Genomic DNA, 13,431 nt, shown 5'->3' with positions numbered 1-13,431 from the left:
AGCTATTAATAACTTTCAAGAACCAAGAGAACATTTTTGTGAAGCTAAGTGGTAATCAAGCCTGCTGTTTGAAGTTACCACTGAGAGCTACTGCCATAGAACTGGGCTTCCTACTATCTGTGAGGATAATCGTGTTGAGAGAGGACAGAAGGCAGCATTTCACTAACCAAGGAAAACTGGATGTAATTACTGAAATGGGAAGCAATGCTGAACCAGCGGACTTGGTTCTCTAGTAATGCAGACTGGCGGTCAGACTCCCTGGTTAGAAAGAACAGGTTGGAAGAATGTAGAAAATGAAATGTGGGTTGCAGGTGGGGAGTAAATGCCTAATAACCAGCATCTACTCATATTTTTTCAGATGAAGAAAATCAAGCCCCAGACACAGGGCAAACGCAAATTTCTACTCATCACCATTTAGCTGTAGCATCTTGTCAATTCTTTTATATACCATGTGAACATAAAACTGTTCTATTATCTGTCATTATTACTTTTCATAGAAAAAGTGTCAATTAAGCAAAATTATCAATCACAATTCCCACTTTGTTAACACATCACAAGTCTACATTGGATAATCTTTGCTTTTCTTTCCATCAAACATTCCATACTGTGCTCAAATTCTGCCAGCATCTACATTGGTTTTAGTTTAATTTTATAACCTGTAGAGATTATTAATTAATCATCTCCAAAAGAGCTGTTTCTATCTTTATGGAGTTGTCATTTTTACTATGAGGATCAAATACGGTATATAAGTAGCATCCCTGTGAATCTCTGGAGTTCCGGGCACATTCCTCTTAGATCCTACTGTGAAGCAGCAATCTCTATACATTTCATAATACTGTTAGGTAGGACAAATCCCCAACAGCTAGAAAACCCGTGTCTTATCGATAAATGCATGGGATGAAACAGAAAGAAGGCATCAGTGCTTCTTTACAGCCCTGAGAACTGAAAAATGTTTGATTCAACAGGGATTTTCCTGAAATCTTTGCAAACCAATATGAGCAGCTGTAACTTACAGGGGAAGAGGCAAAAGGAAAAAAATGATACTAGAGTTAGAAACCCTGGGCTGCATGCATTATTTGCTTTGTTAGCAAAACTTCTTTTCAGAACAAAACTCTATTCTTGAAAGAATCTGCTAAGAGTTACAACAAAAATTAGCATTCTAAATATAGTCCAGGTTTCTCTTACATTTATTCCTAGATACCTTAAAAATTTTATTATAGTCAATATTATTATTTATTTTCATGAGATTTTTACATGCATCATATTACTTAAATGACAAAATACCCCTACGTACCTCTCTTACCTCCAGATTAATGATAATGCAGCTGAGGAAAAAAGACCCAAGGTTATTGGCCCAAAATTAACCTATTATCAAATGAGGGAGGCCAATTTTGAGTCTATATTTTATAACTCCAAAAATATGTGATTGATACTGTGTTTAATTTTTCTAAATCTATTTCCTCAAGTGAAAAGCAGGATTTTGGAGTTTTTGAAAAGACTAAATGACATCATGTACCTATAATAAGCTATTAAGTCAAACTAATAACAGTATGGAAATCACCTATCTTTCTTTTGGGAATGCACCAAGGAGACAGAATATCTAGCACTGGTATTTTCATTTTTAGTAGATACTGCCAAACAATTTTTTACAGCACTGTATAATGTACATCCCTATCCACAATGTAAGAGTATTCAAGTTGCTCTGCATTATCACAAACTCTTGATAGGTTGTTTTTTTTTTGGGGGGGAGGGTTTATAGTAGTGTATCTGGGTGGTTTTAGTTTACATTTCCCTGATACATAATGACATTAAGCACCTTTCCTTTTGTTCATTGTCCATTTGAGTATCTTCATTTTTTGACAGGCTTGTTTGCCCACTTTTTATAAAATTGGGTTTTTTGCCTTTTTTCTAAGATTTGTAGGAATTCTTTATACTCTGGATAAAAGTCTCTTGTCAGATATACAGTATTGTTATAGTCTCACCAATACACCACAATGTAGCAGTCTCTCACTGTAAGGTATCACTGGGAGTTCTTTGTCTCAGGACCAAGAGAATTAAGGAGCATGGACACAAAGGGTGAGGTTAGAGTGAAAGTTTAATAAGTGAAAGAAAAAAGCTCTCCACTGTGAATCTGGAAGAGGGTTGCAGTTTTTACAGTTGAATGCAAAGGTTTTTATAAGAAACCAATGAGAGTTGGGCATCTCATTTGCATAAGGCACAAATTTCTTGTGGCTCCACCCCATTCTTGCAGTGCACACATGGGCCCTTAGCTTGAGTTACTCCATATTGCATTGTTCCCCTTACTGCTCATGTATCAGGGAATGAAATTTTCCACTACATGTCTGGGCAAGTTACCTGTGTAGCCTTTCTGATCTGTGAGGCTGTGGGCATGTCTTAGGCAAGCCCCCATGCAAATTCCCTTATCTGTGCTTACGGGCTGTTCTTTCTTGAAAGGATTCAGCCCAGGACCTACCCTAATGGCCTGCCTGATCCAGTTTTTTCTTTTCTCCTCTCTCACTGTGTGGGAGCCAAATTTACACATTCCCATCACCCCTGCAAAATTTGAATTGATGTAAGCAAGAAATAAACATTTGTTGTATTTTTATTGTGTTTATTTTGTTTAAAACATCAGTAAGTCTGAAACTGATTAATACTTTTTGGGCAGGTATGTCAGATAGATTGTCCATATAATTGTTCCTCCAGTGCTCTTAGTATTTCCCAGATCACTGCTCTTGTATCCTTTTTGTTTATTTATTCATCTACATTTCTTAATATATGGATAGCCTCTGTAGGTATTCGATACAGCCATCTACTTTGTTTTATCTTAGCTATCTCGGAGCTAATAGCTACTGTCTAAAAATTGGTCTGCTAAATTACATTCCTTGAAATTTGTGGCATATAAGAAGCATGCATCCTTAACTTTCTGTACGTTTTACTGCCTTTTTTAAAAAAATTTTTATGTATTTCACTATTCATTTAAATGGCATTTAGGAAAGGATAACATAGATATTACTGAGGCATCATTTTTGCCTGGCGAGGTGTCAGAGCATTGGCAATGGAAAGTGGTTGGCTCTTGGGGGGTAAAAAAGAATTTACTGACAACAGTACGGGTTTGAAAAAGACAACTGTATTAATTAAAACATTGCAGAAGAGTGCAATGGGGCTCTTCAGCAAGAAAAGACTGAGCACACCTCGATGGATTTTTCTTAGGGTTATTCATAGAACTTAAAGCAGAAGCTGAAGGGTAATTTGGACCATATTAGTCACATAGGTCATGATAAATCATTACATTTGTAGATATTTTGGTACCTTGATGTCAGCAAAGATTGCACAATGAGTTTCAGCATGCATTCATTCTGGAGATGTATAGAAATTCTAGTTACTTATGAATTTTTGGAGGAAAGCCTGGTACCCAATGCAGGCTTTAGATAATAAGGAATTCTGATTACTTCTGAATTCCTCAGATAAGAAGTTTTGTCTCTGGATGATCTGTTTGATGGCCACCAGGTGACCTTTGCTCTCCTCAATTTTGCCTACAAAGGCTTCTGATCCTCACTTTTAATATCTTTTATTTTCCATACACATTCGGTATTCAAAAATTTTGAGTAATTTCTAGTTCCCATTGTTAAACAAACCTCAATTTACTAACACTGCATAATATGTTCTTACAATCAGATTCTTTCTTATCATGCCTTATAGTAATAAGGAAATATTTTGAAATTCCCTCCCATCCTCTGCTCTTTCCCATTTTCTTACTTTCACATGTCCTGTCTCTCTAGGGTGGAATGCCCTTTCCGTACTTTACTCAGTTGGCATATGACTGGCAATTCAGCTTCCTTAGTGTCTCTCTGTTTGATAACATTTTGTGATCTTTCCATAAGAAGTAGCCAAGCCTTCCACTGTGCCTTCAGGGAATTTGTTTTTTTGTTTTGTTTTGTTTTGTTTTTGTTTTTACTTTAAGTTCTGGGATACACGTGCAGAACGTGCAGGTTTGTTACATAGGTATACCTGTGCCACGGTGGTCTGCTGCACCTGTCAATCTGTCATCTGGGTTTTAAGCCCCACATGCATTAGGTATTTGTCCTAATGTTCTCCTCCCCCTTGCCCCTCACCCCCAGAGGATTTTATATATGCCTTTATTATGGAACATACTATGCCCAACAAATTTTTAATGAGTATATCAACCATCTAATCAATGGCTTTTAATAATACTACAATGTGCTTACTTTACATTCTTCTAACTACTTCACAAACTGAGCATTTTAACCATTTAAAATATCAAAAGAAAAATCACTTTTGAAACATTACATTTTATCAGTATGAATATAATTCTTTACTATTTCAGTGGAGGGACAGTGCCGTGAAATATGTGAAATTGTAGAAGTCACTTTTCTAGAACCTCTATTCTTAAAAGGTGGACTAATTGTATATATTTTTAAAATATTTACATAAAGATGGTTAATTATTCTCTGCACTTATTCAAGTGATATATTTAACACTGGGATTTTATATTACCCATGTATGCAGATGCTAGCAAAGGTATCTTGCTATAGCTGGTATGTAATGCATTTGTGGGGGTTGACATAGCTTCATTATCTTCCTAATCTTAGAAAAAAATTATTGTGGTTAGTATTATCCAGAGTCAATAAAAAGATTAAAATACATCTATTAATGAAAGGAGTGGGCTTTTTCTGACCTACTTTTTTTGTATTATGTTTTAGCTCACTAAAATCTGCCAGAAGAGTTATTTTACTTTTATCTGCCAAATCCTGCTCTCACTTACTCCAAATAACTTTACAACTTCTATCTCTCTACTTTATTTATTGAACAACATGGTTCCCCATTACCTTTTAAAAGATTAGAAAACATAGGTGGTTATAAATTAAGAACAACATCTTCTATTCAATTCTATCGGTTTCATAGTTTATATCAAAGGCAATTTCTGCATGAAACCAGAAAAAAAAAAACAGTTTTACGGAAAAAAAACGACAATTTTATAAATTAGAGTCCTAAAACTGCACTGTTTACTTCAGATTCAATGGTCTTTTCAGGCGATGATGGCTCCCTAAGGAATGCCAGTGTTTGCGAGTCCCTGACAGTGTTTTGAAGGAGAAATGCCTCTTTTAGTGTGGTAGAAATATTATCAACACCTAAGCCAGCTCTGAACCACCTCTAAATAGTTTCTTCTCTGACTTTCATTCCATCTGGTTGAGGAACAGTTGTCAGTTCTGTGAGATAAGTGTGGTTGCACATATTATTCATGGTGTGTTGTCAGTGACTCCGAGAGGTCCCATCACGTATTCGTATTTTCCTCTTCACAGATGCATATTGTAAGTCATTTAATCATATGCTTAGTATGAACAGGTAAATGCTTTATTTAAGTAGTAATAGTCTGTTTAGGTAGCAAACCAAAACACTTAGGGTTCACTTAGGTTACTTTTCACCTTTGCCTAACCTAAAATTTAAAGGTTTCTTTTTTTTTAAATTTCTAATGTACATTATATAATCATATATGAATTGATTATTTTACTTATTTGAATATATGTATTGAAATAATTTCTTGGTATATGTTTTGAATTATGAGAAAATGTATATAATATTACCTTTCTGTTAATTTCTAACCCAACATGCCCTATGCTCTGTTTACCTTAACTATCTAGTAACCAGAAAAGCCAAAGCATAATATAACACAACCCAACCAACACAATAAATGCCTTACTATTTAATACTGGGTTGCTGTCAATCTAGTGATTGACATGAAAACTATAATAATAATATTAATAATAAATTAACTTATGAATTAAATTCAAACTTCAAGTTCTTTAAATCAGCGTTGTTCCAGTCCTCACACATCCCTAATACGTTTTGAGTCCTATCTAACTCATATATATGGCCTGCCTGTCCTATTGGCTTGTGCTCTTAGGCATTACCTAATTAAGCAATAACCCTGTAATGGAGGTAATATCGGTGATCCTAATTTAACAAACAAAATGAAAACTTTCAGAAGTTCAGAAAATTGTTCACGATCATACACTTTGTAAGTGAAGATTCAGGATTAGAATTTAGAAGTCATATTTCTAACTTCTTCTCAATATTGCCCCAGTTTTGATAACAGAATTTTAGATGCCTGTTTGAATAAATTTTTGCTGGCTTTAAAATACAAACAGGAAAATGTGTTTTGTCACTGGAATTATAGTTTCCACTAAAAGCACAGGAAAAGTGTTTGGAACAAAAACAAAATGAGAAAAGTTTGATGTTTTAAAATTTCACTTCCCTAGAATATTTTATTCATGAAAACTATGTTTTGTGTTCCAAGACAAGCCAAATAAATGTATTTTTAAATTTAGATTTCCTTATTCAGCATACCCCTTTGATATGCAATAATTTCCTTTATAATGCAATGAATGTTAATAATTACATACATAACAATCTGACCAGATGTTTACATTAGCTGCAAGGTAATAGAAAATAACAAAAATGTGGTAATAACACACTCATATGAAAATAACTTGAACTATGCTAGCTATTTTATGAATGAAAAAGATTTATTTATGAAGTTAAGAAAAGGGAGATTATCTTTCCTTTACATCTTAGAGGATGTAAATTTTGTAATCTAAATGACTTATAGAAATCCTGAAAAGAGCAAAAAATAAGTACTAAATGAATACTTAGCATGTGTATGTGTACCTATATATGTCTATGTATGTATGTGAATCTCCATAACACATTATTTTCCTTCAAAGCTATTGCTAGCATATGATTAAAAAAATTAAAAGCACCAACAACAAATAACAAAAATTAAAAAGCTACCTTAGAAAAGTCAAAAGGGCATAACAAGGGAATATACAAGTTTAAGAGCTCTACTTTTAGAAATACGTACCTGGTTAAGCAGAGCACTTACATTAAAACTTCATTTTGTAAGGAAATAGTACAATTTCCATGTTTGTACAGTCAGTATTTAATGATGTGAACCATGTGCCAGGTTCTATGCTTGATCTTGAAGAGAAAATGCTGCATAAAATATGACACCCTCCCTCAGAGAGCACACAATAAAATGAGAGGCAGGTGTGAACAAATTATTTTAAATAAAATATGGTGAGTAGAGGTATAAACCAAGTACTATGAAAACACTGAGTGAGGATATTCACAGAAAGATTCAATGGGGAATAAGCATTTGAGCTGACTTTTGAATGTGAGTAGGGGCTTATCATGTGGGTCAGGAAAGAGGGCAATTTCCAGGGAGAGAAAGCAGCATTGACTGAGGGAAATAGGAGGAAAAGAGTAAAAAAGGGCAAGCGGATTTTGTTAAGAAGAGCACATTGTGCTTAGAGGAGAAGAGGGTGGACATAGATAAAACTAGATCGGGGCAAAATAGGACTGGGAAGACCTTGAACATGAGCTTTACCTTTGGGCAATAAAAGGCCAATGAAGATTTTAAAACTGGAAGCAATATTACTATATTCACTTAATTAGGAAGATATCTCTGGAAGCTGAAGTAAAATTTCTGCTTTTCTGTCTTCAAGGAAAAATTGCTTCTTAGCTCATACTTTGTATTTTTCACAGAAACAGTTGGCTCAATGGCACCAATTCCAGATGTGGAAGTAGGAGGATAGAATAGAGTTTGCAATGGGTAACAGGTGGAGACAATAATGCAGATAGAGAACTCCTCAGCCTCCACCCTCTAAAGACCTCTGTTCACTTCCACATCCTTCACAATTATGGAGACTTGTAGGCACCTCCATCTCAGTTTTTCTCTCTATCCTTAAGTAATTTCAGCATTCTGGCATAATGTCAATATCCTCATGAATGACTGTGTAGAAACATAGCCTAACAACTCTTGATGCATTAATAAAACGGTTANGTATTATGTTTTAGCTCACTAAAAATCTGCCAGAAGAGTTATTTTACTTTTATCTGCCAAATCCTGCTCTCACTTACTCCAAATAACTTTACAACTTCTATCTCTCTACTTTATTTATTGAACAACATGGTTCCCCATTACCTTTTAAAAGATTAGAAAACATAGGTGGTTATAAATTAAGAACAACATCTTCTATTCAATTCTATCGGTTTCATAGTTTATATCAAAGGCAATTTCTGCATGAAACCAGAAAAAAAAAAACAGTTTTACGGAAAAAAAACGACAATTTTATAAATTAGAGTCCTAAAAACTGCACTGTTTACTTCAGATTCAATGGTCTTTTCAGGCGATGATGGCTCCCTAAGGAATGCCAGTGTTTGCGAGTCCCTGACAGTGTTTTTGAAGGAGAAATGCCTCTTTTAGTGTGGTAGAAATATTATCAACACCTAAGCCAGCTCTGAACCACCTCTAAATAGTTTCTTCTCTGACTTTCATTCCATCTGGTTGAGGAACAGTTGTCAGTTCTGTGAGATAAGTGTGGTTGCACATATTATTCATGGTGTGTTGTCAGTGACTCCGAGAGGTCCCATCACGTATTCGTATTTTCCTCTTCACAGATGCATATTGTAAGTCATTTAATCATATGCTTAGTATGAACAGGTAAATGCTTTATTTAAGTAGTAATAGTCTGTTTAGGTAGCAAACCAAAAACACTTAGGGTTCACTTAGGTTACTTTTTCACCTTTGCCTAACCTAAAATTTAAAGGTTTCTTTTTTTTTAAATTTCTAATGTACATTATATAATCATATATGAATTGATTATTTTACTTATTTGAATATATGTATTGAAATAATTTCTTGGTATATGTTTTTGAATTATGAGAAAATGTATATAATATTACCTTTCTGTTAATTTCTAACCCAACATGCCCTATGCTCTGTTTACCTTAACTATCTAGTAACCAGAAAAAGCCAAAGCATAATATAACACAACCCAACCAACACAATAAATGCCTTACTATTTAATACTGGGTTGCTGTCAATCTAGTGATTGACATGAAAACTATAATAATAATATTAATAATAAATTAACTTATGAATTAAATTCAAACTTCAAGTTCTTTAAATCAGCGTTGTTCCAGTCCTCACACATCCCTAATACGTTTTGAGTCCTATCTAACTCATATATATGGCCTGCCTGTCCTATTGGCTTGTGCTCTTAGGCATTACCTAATTAAGCAATAACCCTGTAATGGAGGTAATATCGGTGATCCTAATTTAACAAACAAAAATGAAAAACTTTCAGAAGTTCAGAAAATTGTTCACGATCATACACTTTGTAAGTGAAGATTCAGGATTAGAATTTAGAAGTCATATTTCTAACTTCTTCTCAATATTGCCCCAGTTTTGATAACAGAATTTTAGATGCCTGTTTGAATAAATTTTTGCTGGCTTTAAAATACAAACAGGAAAATGTGTTTTGTCACTGGAATTATAGTTTCCACTAAAAGCACAGGAAAAGTGTTTGGAACAAAAACAAAATGAGAAAAGTTTGATGTTTTAAAATTTCACTTCCCTAGAATATTTTATTCATGAAAACTATGTTTTGTGTTCCAAGACAAGCCAAATAAATGTATTTTTAAATTTAGATTTCCTTATTCAGCATACCCCTTTGATATGCAATAATTTCCTTTATAATGCAATGAATGTTAATAATTACATACATAACAATCTGACCAGATGTTTACATTAGCTGCAAGGTAATAGAAAATAACAAAATGTGGTAATAACACACTCATATGAAAATAACTTGAACTATGCTAGCTATTTTATGAATGAAAAGATTTATTTATGAAGTTAAGAAAAGGGAGATTATCTTTCCTTTACATCTTAGAGGATGTAAATTTTGTAATCTAAATGACTTATAGAAATCCTGAAAAGAGCAAAAAATAAGTACTAAATGAATACTTAGCATGTGTATGTGTACCTATATATGTCTATGTATGTATGTGAATCTCCATAACACATTATTTTCCTTCAAAGCTATTGCTAGCATATGATTAAAAAAATTAAAAGCACCAACAACAAATAACAAAATTAAAAGCTACCTTAGAAAAGTCAAAAGGGCATAACAAGGGAATATACAAGTTTAAGAGCTCTACTTTTAGAAATACGTACCTGGTTAAGCAGAGCACTTACATTAAAACTTCATTTTGTAAGGAAATAGTACAATTTCCATGTTTGTACAGTCAGTATTTAATGATGTGAACCATGTGCCAGGTTCTATGCTTGATCTTGAAGAGAAAATGCTGCATAAAATATGACACCCTCCCTCAGAGAGCACACAATAAAATGAGAGGCAGGTGTGAACAAATTATTTTAAATAAAATATGGTGAGTAGAGGTATAAACCAAGTACTATGAAAACACTGAGTGAGGATATTCACAGAAAGATTCAATGGGGAATAAGCATTTGAGCTGACTTTTGAATGTGAGTAGGGGCTTATCATGTGGGTCAGGAAAGAGGGCAATTTCCAGGGAGAGAAAGCAGCATTGACTGAGGGAAATAGGAGGAAAAGAGTAAAAAAGGGCAAGCGGATTTTGTTAAGAAGAGCACATTGTGCTTAGAGGAGAAGAGGGTGGACATAGATAAAACTAGATCGGGGCAAAATAGGACTGGGAAGACCTTGAACATGAGCTTTACCTTTGGGCAATAAAAGGCCAATGAAGATTTTAAAACTGGAAGCAATATTACTATATTCACTTAATTAGGAAGATATCTCTGGAAGCTGAAGTAAAATTTCTGCTTTTCTGTCTTCAAGGAAAATTGCTTCTTAGCTCATACTTTGTATTTTCACAGAAACAGTTGGCTCAATGGCACCAATTCCAGATGTGGAAGTAGGAGGATAGAATAGAGTTTGCAATGGGTAACAGGTGGAGACAATAATGCAGATAGAGAACTCCTCAGCCTCCACCCTCTAAAGACCTCTGTTCACTTCCACATCCTTCACAATTATGGAGACTTGTAGGCACCTCCATCTCAGTTTTCTCTCTATCCTTAAGTAATTTCAGCATTCTGGCATAATGTCAATATCCTCATGAATGACTGTGTAGAAACATAGCCTAACAACTCTTGATGCATTAATAAAACGGTTAGCAGTGACAAAACAGTACAGGTCTGTAGCAGATCAATTCTTGCCTCCTCCTCAAAGGAGAAAATCCATTTGCGGGCTGTAAGAAAGAGTGAGAGACTGAGGCAAGTTTCTGAGAAAGAGTGAGAGTTTATTAAAAAGTTTTAGAGCAGGAATGAAAGGAAGTAAAGTACACTTGGGCCAGGCACAGTGGCTGATGCCTGTAATCCCAACATTTTGGGAGGCCGAGGAGGGTGGATCACCTAAGTTCAGGAGTTTGAGACCAACCTGACCAACATAGAGAAACCCTATCTCTACTAAAAATGCAAAAAATTAGTCGGGTGTGGAGTGGGCCGAGATCATGCCATTGCACTGGGCAACAAGAGTGAAACTCTGTCTCAAACAAACAAACAAACAAACAAACAAAAAGTACACTTGGAAGAGGGCCAAGCAAGCAGTCAAACAGGCAACTTGAGAGATCCAAGTGGCTCATTCGACCCTTGACTTGGGGTTTTATACATTGGCGTAATTCCAGGGTTTGTGTTTCTTCTTCCCTGATTCTTCTTTGGGGTGGGCTGCAGCATGCACAGTGGACTGCCAACACTTAGGAGGGACTGCATACCTAGTGTGTTTACTGAAGTTGTGCATGTGCTCATTTGAGGCATTTTTTCCAGTTAAACTCCACCATTTTGCTTCTTAGTTTGCATTCTTGAGCCAACTCGCCCAACTTCTGAGATCTTATCTGGAAGCTGTTGATCACCGGGTTTAGGTGTTTTCTATCTATTGGGAGACTGTCTTTCCCTGGCCTTGGCTGCAACCAAATATTATTTTAGAAAGACAGTTCAACCACCATGTGACCATCACCTGATGGTTGCCTGACATTCCTGGGGACTGGGGCGGGGGGGACCCCCCCATGCCCTGCTCATGTCTGCCTAGATCCACCTACTCTAACAAAACCTTTGAAGGCCTTCCTCCATGCCCTCCTTCAGGCACCAATTCTATGATCATAATAGCCACCAATAGCTCAAGGATTGGAATTGCAGCAGTCCTCTCACGAATATGGAATTTCTTTTTCATACTTAAGGAATAATCTCGTCATCTCCACTGATAATCATCACTTTGATATTTGCAAGGACATTACCCTCAACAGGATTAGTCTCATTGTAGTATAGTTATTTAAGTGATAATTATAATGCAATAAGAAATGTACATAATAGGATAATATGATATTGATGATAGACATACAGTTTCCTTTAACATTAGGGAAGTCTTTTTTAAGAAAACAACTGAAGTTTTGGGATGAACATATATTTGCCAGATTCACAATTAGATAGCAACTATACAACACTGTCTTTGAAACATGAAAGTATCCACAAAAATATGTAATGTTTGAGTATAGCTGTTTCTAATAAAACTTCACTTACAGATATTAAAATTTGATTTTCAAATGAATTTTATGCCATGAAGTATTTTTCTTTTTTTTTCCCAAAACATTTGATTTCACCCATATAAAAGAAGTGAAAGCCTGGATTCAGGACATTCTGCCAATGTCTGAAATAAAGGGTAGTTTAGCTACATACCAGATAGAGAAAATATAGAATGGAAATAATTCCATCTTCAAAACTTATTTTGGATTTTCTTTTCTTTTTTTTTTTTTTTTGGAGATGGAGTCTCTGGCTTGTTGCTCAGGCTGGAGTGTAGGGGCACGATCTCGGTTCACTGCAACCTCCTCCTCCTTGGCTTAAGTGATTCTCCCGCCTCAGTCTCCCAAGTAGCTGGGATTACAGGTGCCCACCACCATGCTTGGCTAACTTTTGTATTTTAGTAGAGACAGGGTTTCACCATGTTAGCCAGGCTGGTCTTGAACTCCTGACCTCAAGTGAGCCACCCGTCTCGGCCTCCTAAAGTGCTGAAACTATAGGCGTGAGCCACTGCACCCAGCCTATTTTGAATTTTCATTGGTGAAAATTTTTTAAAAGACTAAATTTTTTCTTAGATTTTAGCTATCATCTTTTGTAGGAAAACAATAAATAGAAATGTTTAGGAAACAAAGACTTCTGAAAGATGAATAGAAATTGTTAGAAAACAAAGACTCTTGAAACCCTCACCTGTTATGCTAACTGCATTTCTTTGTTAACATTATTATCTCCTCCCACTGCCTCTACCCACCTTGAAAATCATAATTCATATGCCATTTCCACATCCATGTCTTCTCTTATTGTCATACCTATAAAGAACATTGCAATCTTTAAAAGCTTATTGAAGTTCAAATACTATGGACATATTCAGTATTTTAATATTTTCTAATTCTTTCATTTTATATTAATTTAGTTCATGGGTTAAATTATTTCCCCCAATAACTTTCACAATGTATTTGAGGTTATAGTGTGCTTTAAAACAATACCTTTTAAAAAATTTAGTCAATATAAGGAACAAAATT

General features: G+C 35.0%; 1 pseudogene; it reads left to right on the top strand.

The window, feature by feature from the left end:
* Nucleotides 1–204: 204 nt before the first annotated feature.
* The window catches only part of LOC108517095 (homeobox protein VENTX pseudogene), a 34,398-nt pseudogene continuing 21,171 nt past the window's right edge, over nucleotides 205–13,431 (top strand).

Source organism: Rhinopithecus bieti, unplaced genomic scaffold (genome assembly GCF_001698545.2).
Source record: "Rhinopithecus bieti isolate Rb0 unplaced genomic scaffold, ASM169854v2 scaffold_36517, whole genome shotgun sequence".
In the NCBI taxonomy this organism is placed as follows: Eukaryota; Metazoa; Chordata; class Mammalia; order Primates; family Cercopithecidae; genus Rhinopithecus; species Rhinopithecus bieti.
Note: the sequence above shows the minus strand (reverse complement) of the source record. Positions and strands in the feature narration are given on the sequence as shown.